The sequence below is a fragment of the Bufo bufo genome, chromosome 5 (genome assembly GCF_905171765.1).
Source record: "Bufo bufo chromosome 5, aBufBuf1.1, whole genome shotgun sequence".
NCBI classification, from domain to species: Eukaryota; Metazoa; Chordata; class Amphibia; order Anura; family Bufonidae; genus Bufo; species Bufo bufo.
The window spans coordinates 274,150,222-274,168,060 of NC_053393.1; the positions used below are offsets into that span (position 1 = coordinate 274,150,222).

General features: G+C 47.6%; 1 long non-coding RNA gene across 1 annotated transcript; it reads left to right on the forward strand.

The window, feature by feature from the left end:
* Positions 1-3,344: 3,344 nt before the first annotated feature.
* On the forward strand, positions 3,345-17,278 carry LOC121001690. The gene is made up of 3 exons (XR_005779112.1): positions 3,345-3,355; positions 6,893-6,897; positions 16,924-17,278. It is a non-coding gene; the product is annotated as an uncharacterized LOC121001690 (long non-coding RNA).
* The last annotated feature ends 561 nt before the right edge of the window (positions 17,279-17,839 follow it).

A 17,839-nucleotide genomic window follows, 5' to 3' on the forward strand; every position in this document is an offset into this window, starting at 1 on the left:
TAGGGTACTGTGGAGGTCACTAATGAAGGGGCGGCTGCTGTAGAGGTCACTGTTAAGGGGGCGGATGCTGTTGAGGTCACTGATAAAGGGGCGGGCACTGTGGAGGTCTCTGTTAAGGGGACAGGGAACTGTGAAGGTCACATTTAAGGGGACAGTCAGTGTTAAGGGGCGTGGTGCTCTTGAGGTTACTGTTAAGGGGGATACTGTCGATATCTTTTAATAACATACACAAATATTAAATAGATGAAATAAACCCTTGCGAAGCCGGGTCATTTTACTAGTATATCAATAATAGAAAAAAACAACCGCCAATAATTGAACAAAATACAAAACAATGTGTGGAAACATTAAAAAAACCTCCTAAATAATTAGAGCCACACAAATGAAATACAAGAATACATCTTTATTAAATCATCCAAAAAGGACATCATATACATAATCATAAGCAATAATGACAAAACCTTGCGAAAAGTGCTATGAAATGGAAGAAAGCCCTCCCCACATAAACTGGAGTCAATAGGGTAAATATGCTGCCCCTAATGGTGGCTGTAAATAACACGGTTTAACACGGGGTTCCAAATACATTATATACCAACAGGCTGAATGAGCCGTACATTGAAAATAACACCCCAATCCACCAATTAAACAGTATATTAAGCAGCCAGCAGTAGGTGAGACAGTAAATATGCCACACCGCTAATATGCAATCAATATATAAATACCATGATGTTATCATATGTTATAACATGTGTTCAATGGGAGATATGAAGCTGACATTCCAATAATGGAAGTATAAATCCCAAGTGGGAGATACACATGGTGTAAGAACACACCATATAGTCAGCACAATCACCAATCTACCACTGAAAAACATGCAGCAGTCCTGAAGCCATAGCAGGGAAAGCAATAGATCAAAACATAACGATACGAACCAGTGTAAGGAGAGCCAAGACCTGACGTACGTTTCACAGACGCGCTTTCTTCGGGGGGCGTGTCTAACTGCATCTTCAAGTCACCTACAGATGTAGCAAGGTTAGCACTCAAGCTCAAAAGGGGTATTCTCATCTTAATGATCACTGTTAAATCTGTTAATGATTTGACAGTGATAATTTTTCTAAATTCGGGCCGCGCAATGTCCTGAACGCGCACGCCGCCGCGCATGCGCCATGATGGCTTCTTCCTGGCCAGTATAGTACAGAGCCGTGAACGCGCACGCCGGCTCTGTACTATACAGGCCAGGAATAAGTCACAATGGCGGAGTGCGCGTTCAGGACATTGCGCGGCCCGGCCGGGAAAAAATCTTCAGTTTTCTGCGCAAGCGCGGCCCGGCCGGGAGAAGAATCCAGGAAGTGAACGTCGCGCTCAAGGAAGGTAAGTATGAAAAGGGAAGATGAGAATACCCCTTTAACTCATCGCGATATCTTGAGACAAAAGCCATTGAAAAGCAATTGATGGTGTTTGCTTAACGCATTTAGTTTAGATAACACTTCTCATAAAGCATGAATGTTAACTCTACTACATCCATATATATACCTCTACTAATGATGCTATCAAGTTCATTATCCCTCACATGTGTAACGCATCAGCTGTCACAGCATGATGCACACCATGGAAATCACACGATGTAACATCCAGGACCTGCCCACGGAACATCACATGACTCCCCCACATGATCGCAATGTGATCTGTGTGTAAGGAAGGTGCTAACCTGGACCTTCCCAAGATGCATCACATGACACCCTCGCATGATCGCTCATGTGATCAATACTATCAGGAGTCTACCCAAGAGGTGTCAGGTGACTCACCGACATGATCGCATCATGTGATCCATATACAAAGAAGGTGCCAACCACAAGGTTGCCATGTCAATGTGTTGCAAGGACACAGATTATCTAATAGAGATTGCATAGATATCATGCAGCCTGCAGCACTACAAGAAAAGAGATAAAGACCTAAACTAATCGTTCAGATATACCTTTGTACAATGTGAATTTTTTTTAAAAATGATTGATATAAAACACATATATATAACAGGATTATAATAATGGAACACTGTCTTGCATAGAAACAATATGGACCAAACTTATTCATTAAAATTAAAAAAGTGTCTACGCATTATGTTGTGTCAGTCGCAATCAGTAATAAAATTGTGAAATAAATACATTACATATACATATCAGTAGAAGTGAAAAAAATATAATCATATAGACCAGTGATGGGCAAACTATGGCCCGGCAGACCTTTTTAACTGTTCCGCAGAGCTGTCCGGAGGCAGCAGGAGTGGAGATGAGCGCTTCCATTGTGGAAGCACTCATCTCCATATTCATCTGTATCGCCGTCCTCAGGACTCTCCTTTGCCCGCTCCTCTGATAGGCTACAGGCCTAGTGCCTGTAGACTATTAGAGGCCGGTGCAGGCGGCGCGATCGCCTCCTGAGCCGTTCAGAGTGGGACACATGCCGGAAGAGGCCTGCATCGCATCACTGACAGCAGCATAAGGTAAGTATATGTGTTTATTGTTTTTATTTATAGTATACTGTTGCAAGAAGGGGGGTTGGGGCCCTATATACTGGCACAATATGGCTTGGTACTATGGAGAAGAGGGGAAGCACTATGGGGGCCACTATGGAGAAGAGGGGAAGCACTATGGGGGCCCTATATACTGCCAAAATATGGGGGGGGGGCACTATAAAGAAGAGGGGGAAGCACTATAGGGGCCACAATGGAGAAGAGGGGAAGTACTATGGGGGCCCTGTATACTGCCACAATATGGGGGGCACTATGGAGAAGAGGGGAAGCACTATGGGGGCCCTATATACTGGCACAATATGGGGTGGCACTATGGAGAAGAGGGCAAGCACTATGGGGGCCCTATATACTGGCACATTGTGGGGAGCACTATGGGGGCCCTATATACTGGCACAGTATATATTCCAAGAATTGCAACAACAAAGATAACTCCAAACTTTCATGCCTTAGCAAAAAAGGGAGGCCAACAACACTGTGAAAGAAATACATTGCATTAAAGTTTTGGACAATAACTCTTTTTATACTTTTCTACCTTGAATTAAACTTTACCTTTAATGTTACGAAATAAAAATTTAATTTAGTTCACACAAACGCCACATCCATCTACTCTTGGTCTGGCCCCCAGGTCCAATATATGAACCCATTGTGACCCACGAGTCAAAAAGTTTGACCACCTCTGATATGTGTAAGGCCGATTCATTGGCCTGTATTTGTGGGAGGGGCTAGGCTGCCTACTTCAACGGCCAGCGCCCCTCCCACCTTGTACGACGTCGCAGAGTTTCTGGAGGAAGCGTGCGATCGTACCTGGAGATCGGTCATCAGGCGAGGGTAAGAGGCTGCTTCGGCAGCATGCAGGATTACAGTCCGGCCGGCGGGGTCAGCCCCCTAGGTGAGGGGGGGCTCCCACACACCGGAGCGTTGTGCCAGGGTGTCGCTCGGCTCTCCACGCGGCAACGAATTCAAGCCGGCGGGGGGCGGAGCCCATGATGGATGGAGGGCTCCCCCTACCCCTGTTCTAAATGCCAGAGAGCTGTGCGGCGCCCCATGCGGCGCCGTTCACAAACCGGCGGGGGGCGGGGCCCATGATGAAATAAGGGCTCCCCCTACCCCAGTTCTCAATGCCAGGGGGCTGCGCTTCTCCCCACGCGGTAGGCGTGCCCAGCCGGCAGTGGGTCGGCCCCTTAGGCAAAGGGGGGCACCCCCGCACTGGGCACTCTGCCAGGGAGCTGTGCGGCCCCCCACGCGGCAACGTTCAGAAACCAGTGGGGGGCGGGGCCCAGGATGAAATAAGGGCTCCCCCTACCCCAGTTCTCAATGCCAGGGGGCTGCTCTTCTCCCCACGCGGTAGGCGTGCCCAGCCGGCGGTGGGTCAGGCCCCTTAGGTAAAGGGGGGCACCCCCGCACTGGGCACTCTGCCAGGGAGCTGTGCGGCCCCCCACGCGGCAGCGTTCACAAACCGGTGTGGGGCGGGGCCCATGATAAATAAGGGCTCCCCTACCCCGGTTCTTAATGCCAGGGAGCTGCGCTACTCCCCAATCGGCAGGAGTGCCCAGTCGGCGGTGGGTCAGGCCCTGGCTGATGGGGGGCCTCCCGCACTGGTGCACTCCACCAGGGAGTTGTGTGAGCTCCCCACGTGGCACACGATCCATGTTGGTGGGGGCGGGGGCCATGGTGTAGGAAGGGCTCCCCCTGCCCCGGTTCACGGTGCCAGGGAGCTGCGCTGCTCCCCACGCGGTTATTGTGTAAGGGTGCGGGGGACACCGTGGCCCCGCTCCTCATCTTCATTAAAGTCTGGCACGAGCCGCCGTGCCGTTTAGATAGGCAGGGATCCGGGACGATAAAACCAGGCTCGGTCAGGGGGAGCAAATCTTAGCCGGTGGCTAGCTTCCTTCTGCCGGCCGAACATAAGGTTGACAAAGGGGGTACTTAGGCACAGGGGATTAATTAGTCCGTGCAGGTGATTGCCAGGTCTCCAGGGAGGGGAGGGTTACAGAATACTGCACGGTCTACTGACCTGGTCTGCGGTGATCAATCCTAACAGGGACTGCTGGTCAGGAGCCTAGGTTCGCTTGCCTCAGTGTTAAGCCAGTTCAGGGGTTAGTAGATGCACTTGCTTGCTGCAGTGTCTTCCCCTTTCTAGGTTCCAGGTTGAGTAATTTTAGTTGGAAATGGGTTAGTTGTTGTATAAAAAAAAAAAATTACATTTTTAATAGTGCTGCTCATGTTCAGTCATATTTTACTCATTCGTATGGTCCTCACGACGTGTGCACAATCCAGGGTTGATGCCTTAATTCAGGGGTGTCAAACTCAAATACACAGTGGGACAAAATGTAAAACTTGAACAAAGTCGCGGGCCAGCATTGAACAAATGAACCTTTTAACATGGACCCAAACAAGATTTGCTTTAACATTGAATATGAAACAAGCATATTCATTTATTAAATAAGATTTAAATAATAATAAATAATAATAATTTTTAAAATAAAATAACAATAATAAAATCAATCAACCATTCAAGCCCATGTCTTGGAGTAGCAAGAAAAAGTGCATAAAGAAAACATTAATTATTGCTCAGTTTGCTGCACACTGATCTAATCTGATGTGCCCAAGCCAGATACCTGGCATCTCTTCTTGGATGATAGTTCATCAATGTCTGGGCTCAGGCTTTGAGCTGAGGAAATCCTCAGTATCGAGCGAAGGTGTTCATTAGTCAGACGTCTCCTGTGAGATGTTTTGGTCATCTTCATCGAGGAGAAAAGTTGCTCACATAGATAAGTGCTGCCGAACATGGAGAGCATCTGAGCAGCTTCGGTGTGGAGCTGAGGCATTGTGTCAGGGATGAACTGTGGAAACTGTGCGGCGCCCACAGCATCATACTTTGACTTCAGCGTGTCATTACACTGGAGTTCAATTAGCTCCATTTGGAGGTTGGTTGGTGCGTTTTCCACATTAACTGCGAAGGGATTACTGAGCAGTTCAAACCTACATTTCTGGACATCAAAGTCGGCAAATCGCCGGCTAAACTCAGCGCCGAGTACACTGAGTTTTTCAGCAAACTGTGCGCATGGGAACAAGTTGGTAAAGAACTGCGTTTTCATGGTTTGGCAGCAGGGAAAATGGCCAAGGTTTCCTTGCAGCATCTGATTCTCCCACAGGCACAGTTTAGTTTTAAAAGCCCTCACTGCAGCGTACATGTCTGTGATGATGCGCCCGCGCCCCTGAAGCTGCAGGTTCAGCGCATCGAGATGGCTCGAGATGTCACACAGAAAGGCCAGCTCACACAGAAACTTTTTCTCCCGAAGCTCTGCTGTGTCCTTCCCTTTGCTTTCCAGAAACTGACATATTTCCTCATGCAGCTCAAAACATCTACAGGGAGTGCAGAATTATTAGGCAAGTTGTATTTTTGAGGATTAATTTTATTATTGAACAATAACCATGTTCTCAATGAACCCAAAAAACTCATTAATATCAAAGCTGAATATTTTTGGAAGTAGTTTTTAGTTTGTTTTTAGTTTTAGCTATTTTAGGGGGATATCTGTGTGTGCAGGTGACTATTACTGTGCATAATTATTAGGCAACCTAACAAAAAACAAATATATACCCATTTCAATTATTTATTTTACCAGTGAAACCAATATAACATCTCAACATTCACAAATATACATTTCTGACATTCAAAAACAAAACAAAAACAAATCAGTGACCAATATAGCCACCTTTCTTTGCAAGGACACTCAAAAGCCTGCCATCCATGGATTCTGTCAGTGTTTTGATCTGTTCACCATCAACATTGCGTGCAGCAGCAACCACAGCCTCCCAGACACTGTTCAGAGAGGTGTACTGTTTTCCCTCCTTGTAAATCTCACATTTGATGATGGACCACAGGTTCTCAATGGGGTTTAGATCAGGTGAACAAGGAGGCCATGTCATTAGATTTTCTTCTTTTATACCCTTTCTTGCCAGCCACGCTGTGGAGTACTTGGACGCGTGTGATGGAGCATTGTCCTGCATGAAAATCATGTTTTTCTTGAAGGATGCAGACTTCTTCCTGTACCACTGCTTGAAGAAGGTGTCTTCCAGAAACTGGCAGTAGGACTGGGAGTTGAGCTTGACTCCATCCTCAACCCGAAAAGGCCCCACAAGCTCATCTTTGATGATACCAGCCCAAACCAGTACTCCACCTCCACCTTGCTGGCGTCTGAGTCGGACTGGAGCTCTCTGCCCTTTACCAATCCAGCCACGGGCTCATCCATCTGGCCCATCAAGACTCACTCTCATTTCATCAGTCCATAAAACCTTAGAAAAATCAGTCTTGAGATATTTCTTGACCCAGTCTTGACGTTTCAGCTTGTGTGTCTTGTTCAGTGGTGGTCGTCTTTCAGCCTTTCTTACCTTGGCCATGTCTCTGAGTATTGCACACCTTGTGCTTTTGGGCACTCCAGTGATGTTGCAGCTCTGAAATATGGCCAAACTGGTGGCAAGTGGCATCTTGGCAGCTGCACGCTTGACTTTTCTCAGTTCATGGGCAGTTATTTTGCGCCTTGGTTTTTCCACACGCTTCTTGCGACCCTGTTGACTATTTTGAATGAAACGCTTGATTGTTCGATGATCACGCTTCAGAAGCTTTGCAATTTTAAGAGTGCTGCATCCCTCTGCAAGATATCTCACTATTTTTGACTTTTCTGAGCCTGTCAAGTCCTTCTTTTGACCCATTTTGCCAAAGGAAAGGAAGTTGCCTAATAATTATGCACACCTAATATAGGGTGTTGATGTCATTAGACCACACTCCTTCTCATTACAGAGATGCACATCACCTAATATGCTTAATTGGTAGTAGGCTTTCGAGCCTATACAGCTTGGAGTAAGACAACATGCATAAAGAGGATGATGTGGTCAAAATACTCGTTTGCCTAATAATTCTGCACTCCCTGTATTCAGTACTTTTCCTCGACTTAACCATCTCACCTCTGTGTGATACGGCACGTCTGAATACGCCGAAACACACTCCTCCAGAAAAGACTTAAACTGGCGGTGATTCAGACCTTTGGCTCTTATAAAGTTAACTACTTGTGTTACTGTGGTCATAACATGTTCCATCTTTAGGGCTTTGCCACACAGTGATTCCTGATGTATGATGCAGTGATAAACAGTTAGTTCACCTGCACAGTTCTCTTCCTGCATCTTCTCCCGGACCCTGCCCACCAGTCCACTTGTTTTACCGCACATCGCTGGCGCACCATCTGTCGTTAATCCCACAAGTTTATCCTACGACAGCTTTATTTCAGTTACGCATTTGGAAACCTCCTCAAAGATTTCCTTTCCTGTGGTTGTGCCATGCATTGATTTGAATCCCAATAGCTCCTCCGTAACACACATATTTGAGTCCACTCCACGGATGAAGACTGACAGCTGAGCAGTATCAGATGCGTCGCTGCTCTCATCCACAGCAAGGGAGAATGCAACGAAATCTTTTCCCTTTTCCAAAAGCTGGTCATACAGATTGGTGGCAAGATCACATGTGCGATCAGCTACTGTGTTTCTGCTCAGGCTCACGTTTGAAAAGGCTTGCTTTTTCTCTGGGCACACGATGTCACAAACTTTCAACATTCACTTTTTCACAAACTCTCCCTCATTAAAGGGCCGAGCTGATTTTGCGATCTCTACTGCTACAATATAACTAGCTTTTACAGCAGCCTCACTTTGTGATGTGGCTTTTTTGAACATATTCTGCTGTGAAACCAAACTTATTTTCATCTCCTCCACTTTCTGGCTCTTTTGAGTCATGTCTAGGTCTTTGTACTTGTCATGGTGTTTTGTTTCATAGTGTCGTCGAATGTTGTACTCCTTAGTTATAGCCACGTTGACTCCACAAATCAGACAAACAGGTCTGTCTTTTACATATGTAAACAGATATTCTGTCTCCCACCTGTCCAGAAAGTTCCTGTTGTCTGCCTTTCTTTTTGCCATTTTTGGGAAGGGGTTCCACAGTGACAGTTGTAGCTTGAGATCGCTATGACTTCTGTCACACAGGAGAGGGCGTTTCTGGGACCTGTCCTTATTGACGCGCCAAAACATCAGCAAGGCATTATGGGATTTGTAGTATTAGCGATGAATGAATGCGCTGTATAATACTGGCGGACTAGCTCTAGTAGTCATTTGGTATAGCCTCGCGGGCCAAATATAATTACACTGCGGGCCAAATTTGGCCCGCGGGCCAGAGTTTGACACCTATGCCTTAATTGTCTTGCTTCTAGGTCCGAATCTTGTCTTGGTTACATCCTGAATTGTGGCTTGTCGGCAGGTAGTAGGGGTACACGTTGGGGAGGGGGGAGGAGAGTGGTCACAAGCTTGGTTGTGTCTCATGCACTGTCTCACGTCCAGGTCGTGCTGTATTACAAGTGTTCCGCGGTTGTCAGTCCGTAGGTATTCTTAGCGGGTAAGTGCATGGTCTTCCCTCTGTGTGTTACTTTCTGAGTGTCGGTTCCTGGCCACTCCTCCACGGTCCTCCTGTTGCTGGGGCGCCTAGTCAAGATGATCTCCCCTTGACCACGGTGCAAACATCTCTCGCTCAGTTGCATGTCATGCTGAACAGCCTAACGTCAGCTGTCACTTCTATTCAAACGAGGTTGGAGTCAGTTGAGTCTCGCGGCTCAGTCATTCCTGTTTCTCCCCCTGAGGTTCCGGTTGCCACCACCTCCACTGCGGGGGAAACACGTACTACCCTGGCCGTTCCCAACGTGTCTCCTTCTCATTTTGTTCCGGCCAACGTCAGGAAAGATATCTTAGAGGGTAGGGATGTTAACCTCGCTTCTTTGCTGATAGCCTCCAGGGATTTGTCTGACAGTAAAGTTATTGCTTGCGGGGAAGTCTCGGTGGTGCTGAGAGGCCGTGACCACAGGCTTAACCGCAAGTTGACCATCCCAGATTTTGTCATGGCGTTCAGCCTTTTCAAAGATGTAATATGTTCTGTTAGGCCTGACAGGAGGGAAGAACTCGATCTGTACCTTTTCTGAGTTACAGAGTTGGGATATAAGTACGGAAGGTGTTCGTTTTACGATTACCATTGTTCTTTTTCAGCCAAAGCAGGGGCAGCGTTAACGCAGTTTCAGTTTGTTACAGATTGGTCCAACTTAGACACAGAATTGTTTTGCAGGCATTTTGCAGGTCTGAAAGCTCCTTTCTGTTCCGAATGTCAGTCCATCTTCCACTCTGCCGAGTGGTGCCACAAATCAGCCGCCAGTACGCCGTCCTACCCTTCCGGTTCGTCCGCTGGGCCACTCGATGTCTTCAGGGCACCTAGTTCAATTGACAAGTTAGGCCGGCCCATTGTTCAGTTGGGTAGGGCCCAGATTTGTAATAATTATAATTACGCATCTTGTAACTTTGGTCATTGCCGGTTGCTGCACATCTGTACCAATTGCTTCAGGGCCCATCCCAGAGTCGCATGCTCATTAAAATCAGTTAAAGCCTACATGAGTGTGGTCTATACCGATTGTTTACGGGGGTATTTGCAAGGTCATCATAATCCAGGGTTTGTGCAGTTTCTGATTTCAGGGTTTTGCGAGGGCTTTCATACAGGGCTAATCACGACACCAGAATACACGTATGAGTGCAAGAACCTTCAGTCTGCCAAGAGGAATCCTAATTCCGTAGACAAACTAATAGAGTCCGAGTTGATTAATGGTTTCTTGATCGGTCCTTTCAAAGTGCCCCCCTTCCAGCGGTGGAGAGTTAGTCCCGTTGGGGTGGTCACGGGCAAATTTAGCAAGAAGGAGAGACTTATCATCGACCTGTCAGCCCCACATGGTTCCAATGTCCCTAGTCTTAACTCCCTCATTCCTTCAGTGGAAGTGGGCATGCGGTATTCTTCTATCGATCAGGCCATTGCCATTATCATGCAGTTAGGACCCGGAGCGATGTTCTCTAAGGCTGATATATCTGACGCCTTTGTTACTTCCCATTATGCCAGCTCTCGCAGTGGCACGGCATTAAGTGGTAGGACTGATACTACTTTTCCACCAAACTCACTTTCGGTTCTAAGAGCAGCCCGTGGCTCTTCGATCAGTTGGCCCAGGCCCTCCACTGGGTTTTAGAACATAAGGTGCGCTGTGAATTTGTTATTCATTATTTAGATGACTTCCTGCTGATCGAGAGGCCAGGGGCAGCCCCCCTAGGGCTGGGGAGGTTATTGAGATGTTTCTCCCAGTTAGGTGTCCCGGTCTCCCCCAAGAAAGTAGAGGGCCCGTCCACAGTCATCACCTTCCTGGGCATTGAGCTAGATTCACAGGACATGTTAGCCAGGTTACCGTCGGACAAACTACTTAGAATTAGGGAAGTCATTCACAGGTTTTCTGTCACAACCGTGGTCACTAAGGCGGATTTACAGTCGCTACTGGGTATGTTGAATTTCGCCATGCGTATCATTCCACAAGGCAGGTCGTTCATCTCCCGCTTGCTGGTGCTCCTTGCCACGGCCCCGGAGCAAGACAGCCCAGTGCGTCTGGACAGTCAGGCCTTAGCTGGCCTACACATGTGGGACCACTTTCTTTGCCAGTGGAACGGGGTGTCCTTGCTTATACCCGAGTTATCTAGCCAATCCCCTGTAATCTTTTCAGACGCGGCTGCGAGCTCAGGTTTCGCTGCTATTTTTGGCACCCACTGGGTCGCAGGCGAGTGGCCTGCTGAGGTGAGACAGATCCCAGGTTTCCTACAAACCTCAGCACTTTTCGAACTGTACCCCATTGTGGTAGCCGCCCATGTGTGGGACAGTCACTGGGTAAATCACACTGTTTTGTTCATAACCGATAACGCTGCGGTGGTAGATATTTTAAATAGTGGGTTGTCTAAGTCGTCTTATGTCATGTGTCTCTTGAGACGTTTAGTTCAACTCTCCCTACATTATAATTTCTGTGTTAATTGTACGCATGTGCCAGGTTCTCAAAATATGGCAGCTGACGCTTTATCGAGGGCTAATTTCTCCCTTTTTTTGCAGGTCATGCCAGAGGCAGATGTTGTGGGCGCAACTGTCCCTCCCCACGAGTCATTAATACTGGTGTGAGTGGTCACCTAGAGACGGCCCACGCTTTACTAGCCAAGTCCCTTTCACTAAATACGACTAGGGCATATAACACCGGGTGGAGGGCGTTTTGCAGGTTTCAGGGGGTATGTCCTCAAGGGGAGTCCAGTTTTGTGGAATATATCCTTGCTTTCATTGGCTACTGCCACTCGGAGCTCAAGCTGTCCCACAACACGGTGAAGTCATACTTGTCGGGGGTGCAGCATTTCCTCTCTGTCAGTCATCCCGAGCGGGCATCAGTGTTTTCTATGCATGCTGTCAAAGCTACATTGAGGGGTTTGAGCAGATGTGGTTCAGGAGGCCAAGTACGCAGACAAACTGTTACCGGATTGCTTTTCCGTAACCTGTCAGACGCCCTGTATAGAAACCCTTTTGGGGTTTTGCCCAGCCTGGTGCTTAAATCCGCTGTTTATTTAGCCTTCTATGGCTTCTTGAGACCTGGGGAGTTTACTTGCTCTCCTGGTAGTAGCAGATTTCTCACAGTCGGCCAGTTGGTCCAGAGCTCCGAGGGTTACGTGCTACTGCTCAGGACGTCAAAGACCTCACAGATGGGTCCCCTAGTCCCACTGTCCTATTTCCCCACGTCTCATCAATGGTGCCCCGTCACAGTTCTTCGTCAGTTGCAGACAGCCTTAGCTGGGTTCGGGCCAGATAGTCCACTGTTGCCTTTCGGGGTGGTACCACTCACTACTCATCAGTTCGTGTCTCACGTACGCTCCTTAGTTGCCAGTTTGGGCGGTGACCCAGCTGCGATCTCAGGACATTCATTCCGTATAGGTGCAGCATCCGTGGCCTCCAAGAATCAGGTACCAGCGCATGTCATCCAGAAGTTAGGTCGTTGGCGCTCCATGTGTTTTTACCTCACCCCAAAACTGAGATGTCAATGGCTTTCAAAAGTCTGGTTTTGTGATTTATGCTGTAATAAATTACTCCTGCTAATCAGTATGTCTTTTGCCCTCTTTCAGGCGTCCCTGCTACGGCGCGGTTGCGGCACAACTCTAACCGCTTAGGGGCAGGGTAGTATAGGTAGGACAGGGTGCATTCTCTTGGTTGCCACGACCACAAGTGTAAGGCCGATTCATTGGCCTGTATTTGTGGGAGGGGCTAGGCTGCCTACTTCAACGGCCAGCGGCCCCTCCCACCTTGTACGACGTCGCAGAATTTCCCCACCCACCCACCCTTACTGTCTACTACTCTCAAAGGGGATGCCCTCTTTCAGGCGTCCCTGCTACGGCGCGGTTGCGGCACAACTCTAACCGCTTAGGGGCAGGGTAGTATAGGTAGGACGGGGTGCATTCTCTTGGTTGCCACGACCACAAAGACCATGGATTAATAAACCTGTGTAGTCATATTGCGCATAAAATATTGTGTTCAATACAAGTAAACATAATATACACAAAAATAAATAAGAAAAAATAAATAAATTGTAAATAAATAAGTGAATAATAAGTGATGTATGCAAAGTGAGGTGACGTGCACTGTGATTGAAGTGCTCAGTGAATAAGTGAGATGACTCAACCATAAAATTATTATAAACAACATATGTCTAAAATGCCACAATGGGAGAATTATTTAAAAAGAAAATGTTATACATATATGCCACAATTATAAATATACACATAGGGAGAAATCAAATAAGGCTACCAACATATATTGTACGGTAGCTGGTGTGTACAATGTTCACATATTAACAGCAACAATATCTATGTATCTCAGTCCAACTAGTGGAATAATACAAATTCAAAAGATAACATTAACCATCCATCTTTCCTTATTTATCAAAAAAGGTGGCCTGAACGCAGGGGTGTTGCTAGGTCAAAACATTCGGGGCCTGGGCCCCTGATGTTTTGTCCCAGGTCCCGAATGTCCTGCCTGCCTGTTAGATATAACTGTATTTTTTTTAACAAATCTTTATTTATCACAACAAGCATGGTAAAAAAGACAAGAACAATAAGCGGGCGACAGCCCAACAGTCGAGGAGGTCATATACGATACAATGATGTAAAATGTAGGTACAGCAGCGTAAAGATACAAACAATATGTTAAGATAGGCTTGTTAGGCAGACATGACATGAATAGTAAATATGACATATAAGCAGAATAAGGTTCCTGTGAGGGTATGACCAGCTTTAGTCAAAAAGACAGGAGGAGAGCAAACTAGCACAATAAAATATCAGACAGATGTTGGAAGAGACATAACCACTGACATGATTAAATAAGCATGGCATACAATAGAGGATGTGCAACTCAAAGGGGGTAGTTAATGAAGAGGAGATGTGACTGCCGAATCACCTGGAGGAAGACACGTCTTCCTCGACTCCGTCTCCAGCCATTCTAGCCACGGTCCCCAGAGGCTAATAAATTTGTCGTGCGAGAGGGTCTCCCAACTGGTTAATTCCTCGAACCTGCAGATCTCATGAACCTTTTGGGTCCATTCTTCAATTGAAGGTACTTGTGTCGAGAGCCAATGTAGAGGTATCAAAAGTTTGGCAGCCGACAACACGTGTGCTAATAGAGAGTATTTGTGCAAGGGGAAGTCTTTTGAAGGCGCATTGAGAAGTACCAAAGTCGGAGAGAGGGGAGGAGATATAACTGTATTGCTGTCATCAGGATGGCAATACAATTGAATCTAATCCACTGCATAAGCTGAAGGACCTGTGATGATGACCTCACAGGTCATGTGATCAGTTCTAAATGCAGTAGCTGAGAAGGACCTGGGATGATATCACCATAATGTGACCAGTGCTGGAGAGGACGGCTCATCAGTGAAGAGAAGCCATTGGAAGAGGCTGAGGTGAGAGCTGCTACATGAGGAGAGGTAAGTGAAGAGGTAGATTACTCAGTTTGAGAATGTAACGGTCGTGTACACACACACACAGGGGTGAGGGAAGTGATCCCTGCGCTCCACCCTTACCCCTGGCCCTGCCTACTTGCCTCGCGAGTCCTAATGACAGGGGACAACTGGACGGCAATCCCTAGCTTGGACTAAGTGCAGGGATGACAGACAGACAAACAACAGAACGTGAACGGACCGAGTCAATACCAAGAAAGCTACAAAGTACAAATGGAGCAAGCAGAGAATTGTCAGGAGAAGCCGGGGTCATAAACACCAGGAGAGTCGTGTAGTACCAAAGGAGTCAGTAGAGGATCGTCAGGAGGAGGCCGGGGTCAGAATACCAGGAGAGCAGCAAAGTACACAAGGAGCAGGCAGAGGATCGTCAGGAATTCAGCAGGAGGTAAGTACGCCAGGAAAGACAAAACCACAGGTGGAACCTAAATTAACAGGCAACCTGTGGCCGGCAGGCTGCCTGTATTTATAGTGGGGAGTGAGGGTCATGTGACGTGGCCAGCGTCACATGACCAACAGAAAAACCAGTCGAGCACCGAGTGATCAGCTCGGCGCTCAAGGCAGACTTAGGAGAAGGGAGCCACCCAGCTAGTAAAGCCGCCCTGGGAACGAGATCAAACACAGATCCTCGCTCCCGAAGTTAAGCAGCAGGTCTGCGGCTAATGGGGGACCGAGTGCACCTTCGGAACCCCGTTATAGTACCCCCCCTTTTACGAGGGGCCACCGAACCCAAGACTTCAGGCGATGGCCTTTCAGGGTGTTCTAAATGAAATTTTCGAACAAGTCTAGGAGCATTAACCTCCCTGGCAGGTACCCAAGATCTCTCTTCAGGTCCATACCCCTTCCAGTGAATCAGGTACTGCAAGGAATTATGCACCTTCCTGACATCCACTATTTTAGACACCATATACTCGACAGCATCATTAACAAGAACCGGCGGAGGCGAGGCTTTCGATGGTACTACCGGTTCAAAATATTTTTTAAGTAGAGATTTATGGAACACATTATGAATGTGGAATGACTCGTGCAGCTCCAACCTAAAAGATACCGGGTTAATCATCTCCGTGCTCTTATATGGTCCAATAAAACGAGGAGCAAACTTTTTAGAATCTACCTTAAAGGGAACCTGTCACCAGGATTTTGTGTATAGAGCTGAGAACATGGGTTGCTAGATGGCCGCTAGCACATCCGCAATACCCAGTCCCCATAGCTCTGTGTGCTTTTATTGTGTAAAAACGATTTGATACATATGCAGAATGAAAACGGGGATGGAAACCATGGTTACAAAAGAAAGGTGAAACCCCAGCAGAAGAATTGACACGGTTATTCAAAGCAAATTCAGCCAATGGAAGAAATTTCACCGATAATTACTGGTCATCAGCAACATACAACCTCAAGAATTGTTCCACAGACTGATTAAGGCGTTCAGCCTGCCCATTACTCTCAGGGTGGTAGGCAGAGGAAAAAGACAATGAAATTTTACATTTTTGACAGAAGGTCCTCCAGAATTTGGGCACAAACTGCACACCCCTGTCAGAAACAATATTTTCCGGGATACCATGCAATCGAACAATTTCTTTCACAAAAATAGACGCCAGATGTAAAGGGGGAATATTAATTACCAATATTTATGCAAATATCGATAATTAATATTCATAAATAGGAGGAGCCGTCTAGTGATAACTCAGCCTATTTATGCCTTTATATAATAATAATACTTTCACTATGCTTTACACTGATCACTAGGCTAGCTGCATGCGCCTTACTAGACTAACTATCGCCAATAACTACACGCCACACAGATAGTTATAAACCAAACATAGTATTTATTAATACTAAACAATACACTATGCACGCAATGCACTAACAATACAGCACTAAATATACAGTACTAAACTACACTACACGTTCCCAAATTCCACCCCACATACTATCTGTACATTACAATAATACATTCATACACACAAATATCAGTAACCCACCCACCTGACAATATACTATCCCTATGGGGTACAAGGGGTTAAACACAATGGTGGCTCTGCAGGGGTTAATACCTACAGGCCAAGGGACACAGGGTACTGGGAGGTTAATGCTCTGCAGACTTGCAGAGCAGGGGAGCATTGAAGGGGTTAATGCTCTTCAGACTGAGGCAGCAGGGTAGGGGATAAGGGCAGCAACCATGCTGCTGGGGTTACAGGGTCCACAGGGGGACTGCTGGGTCAGGGCAATGCAGAGGTTAATGCTCTGCAGGGGTGTCAGGGCAGAGCAGGGCATAGAAGGGGTTAACACAGGGTCCACAGGGGGACTGCTGGGGATGTTGGGGCAACATGGGACAGGCAGTGTATGGGTTACTGCTGGAGGTCTGCCAGGGTCTCAGCAGGGGTTAATGTGGCATATCAGGGGTTCAGGGCCTCAGGGGTTAAGGAGGAAGCAGGACAGGGGAACAGGGCACGGAAGGGGTTAATGGGGCAGTGCTACTTAGCCATCCAGAGGACTCAGATTCTCTTTCCTCTGGAGCAGATCGACTGCTCGGTCTTCCCCTCCTCTGGTCTGGTGGAGAATGCAGAGCAGCTAGTGTGGACTGCCTGCATTCCTCTCTATGTCCGGAAGCTCTCTCTCTCTCAGGGGGAGGTCGGGGTTCCTGTGTCCCAGCGCAGCGCAACCTGGATAGTAGCCTGCGCTCTTTGGGGAGACTCCTGAGCGCAGAGCACAGCGCTCTGCTGGGATGTGTTGTCCTTCAGGGGGAGGTCCGGTCGGCCGCCTTTTCCTGAGTGCAGGATGAACTCTCCTTCAGGGGGGGGGTGCCGAACTGCCCGAGCGCAGTGCTGCTGGGGTATTTAAACCCTGCAGCGCTCGCGCCCGTTTTACCGCCCTGCGCCAGCCCGCGCTCCCAGGCAGGGGGATCCTTTGATCCTCCCGCCTGTGGAGATATCGCACATCGCTGGCGCTGTAATTACAGCGCCGGAGGTGAGCGGCACACAGGGGCATAGGAACTCTGTTCCCATGTCCCTGTTAGGCATACCATCTCCAGCGCTGCCGGAGATGGTGACAAAGGGAAGAGGATCTTTTTGATCCTCTGTCCTTTGTAGAGGCCGACGCTGGACATAATTGTACAACTGTCGGTCTCCTCCACCCAGCAGGCGCATATGAGCGGGATTCCGGCCATATATGCCCATAGATGCTTGGGGCACATCTATAAGCATATATGAACGGACATTATTCACATAGGGGCAGGAATAAGCCCTCCTATATAACTGTATAGGGGCACATATATATAAGGAGGCACAAGCCCCTACATAAGGGGGCACACGCACCTACATTATAAGGGGGCACATTATTATATGAGGGGGCACAAGCCCCTACATTATAAGGGGGCACAAGCCCCTAC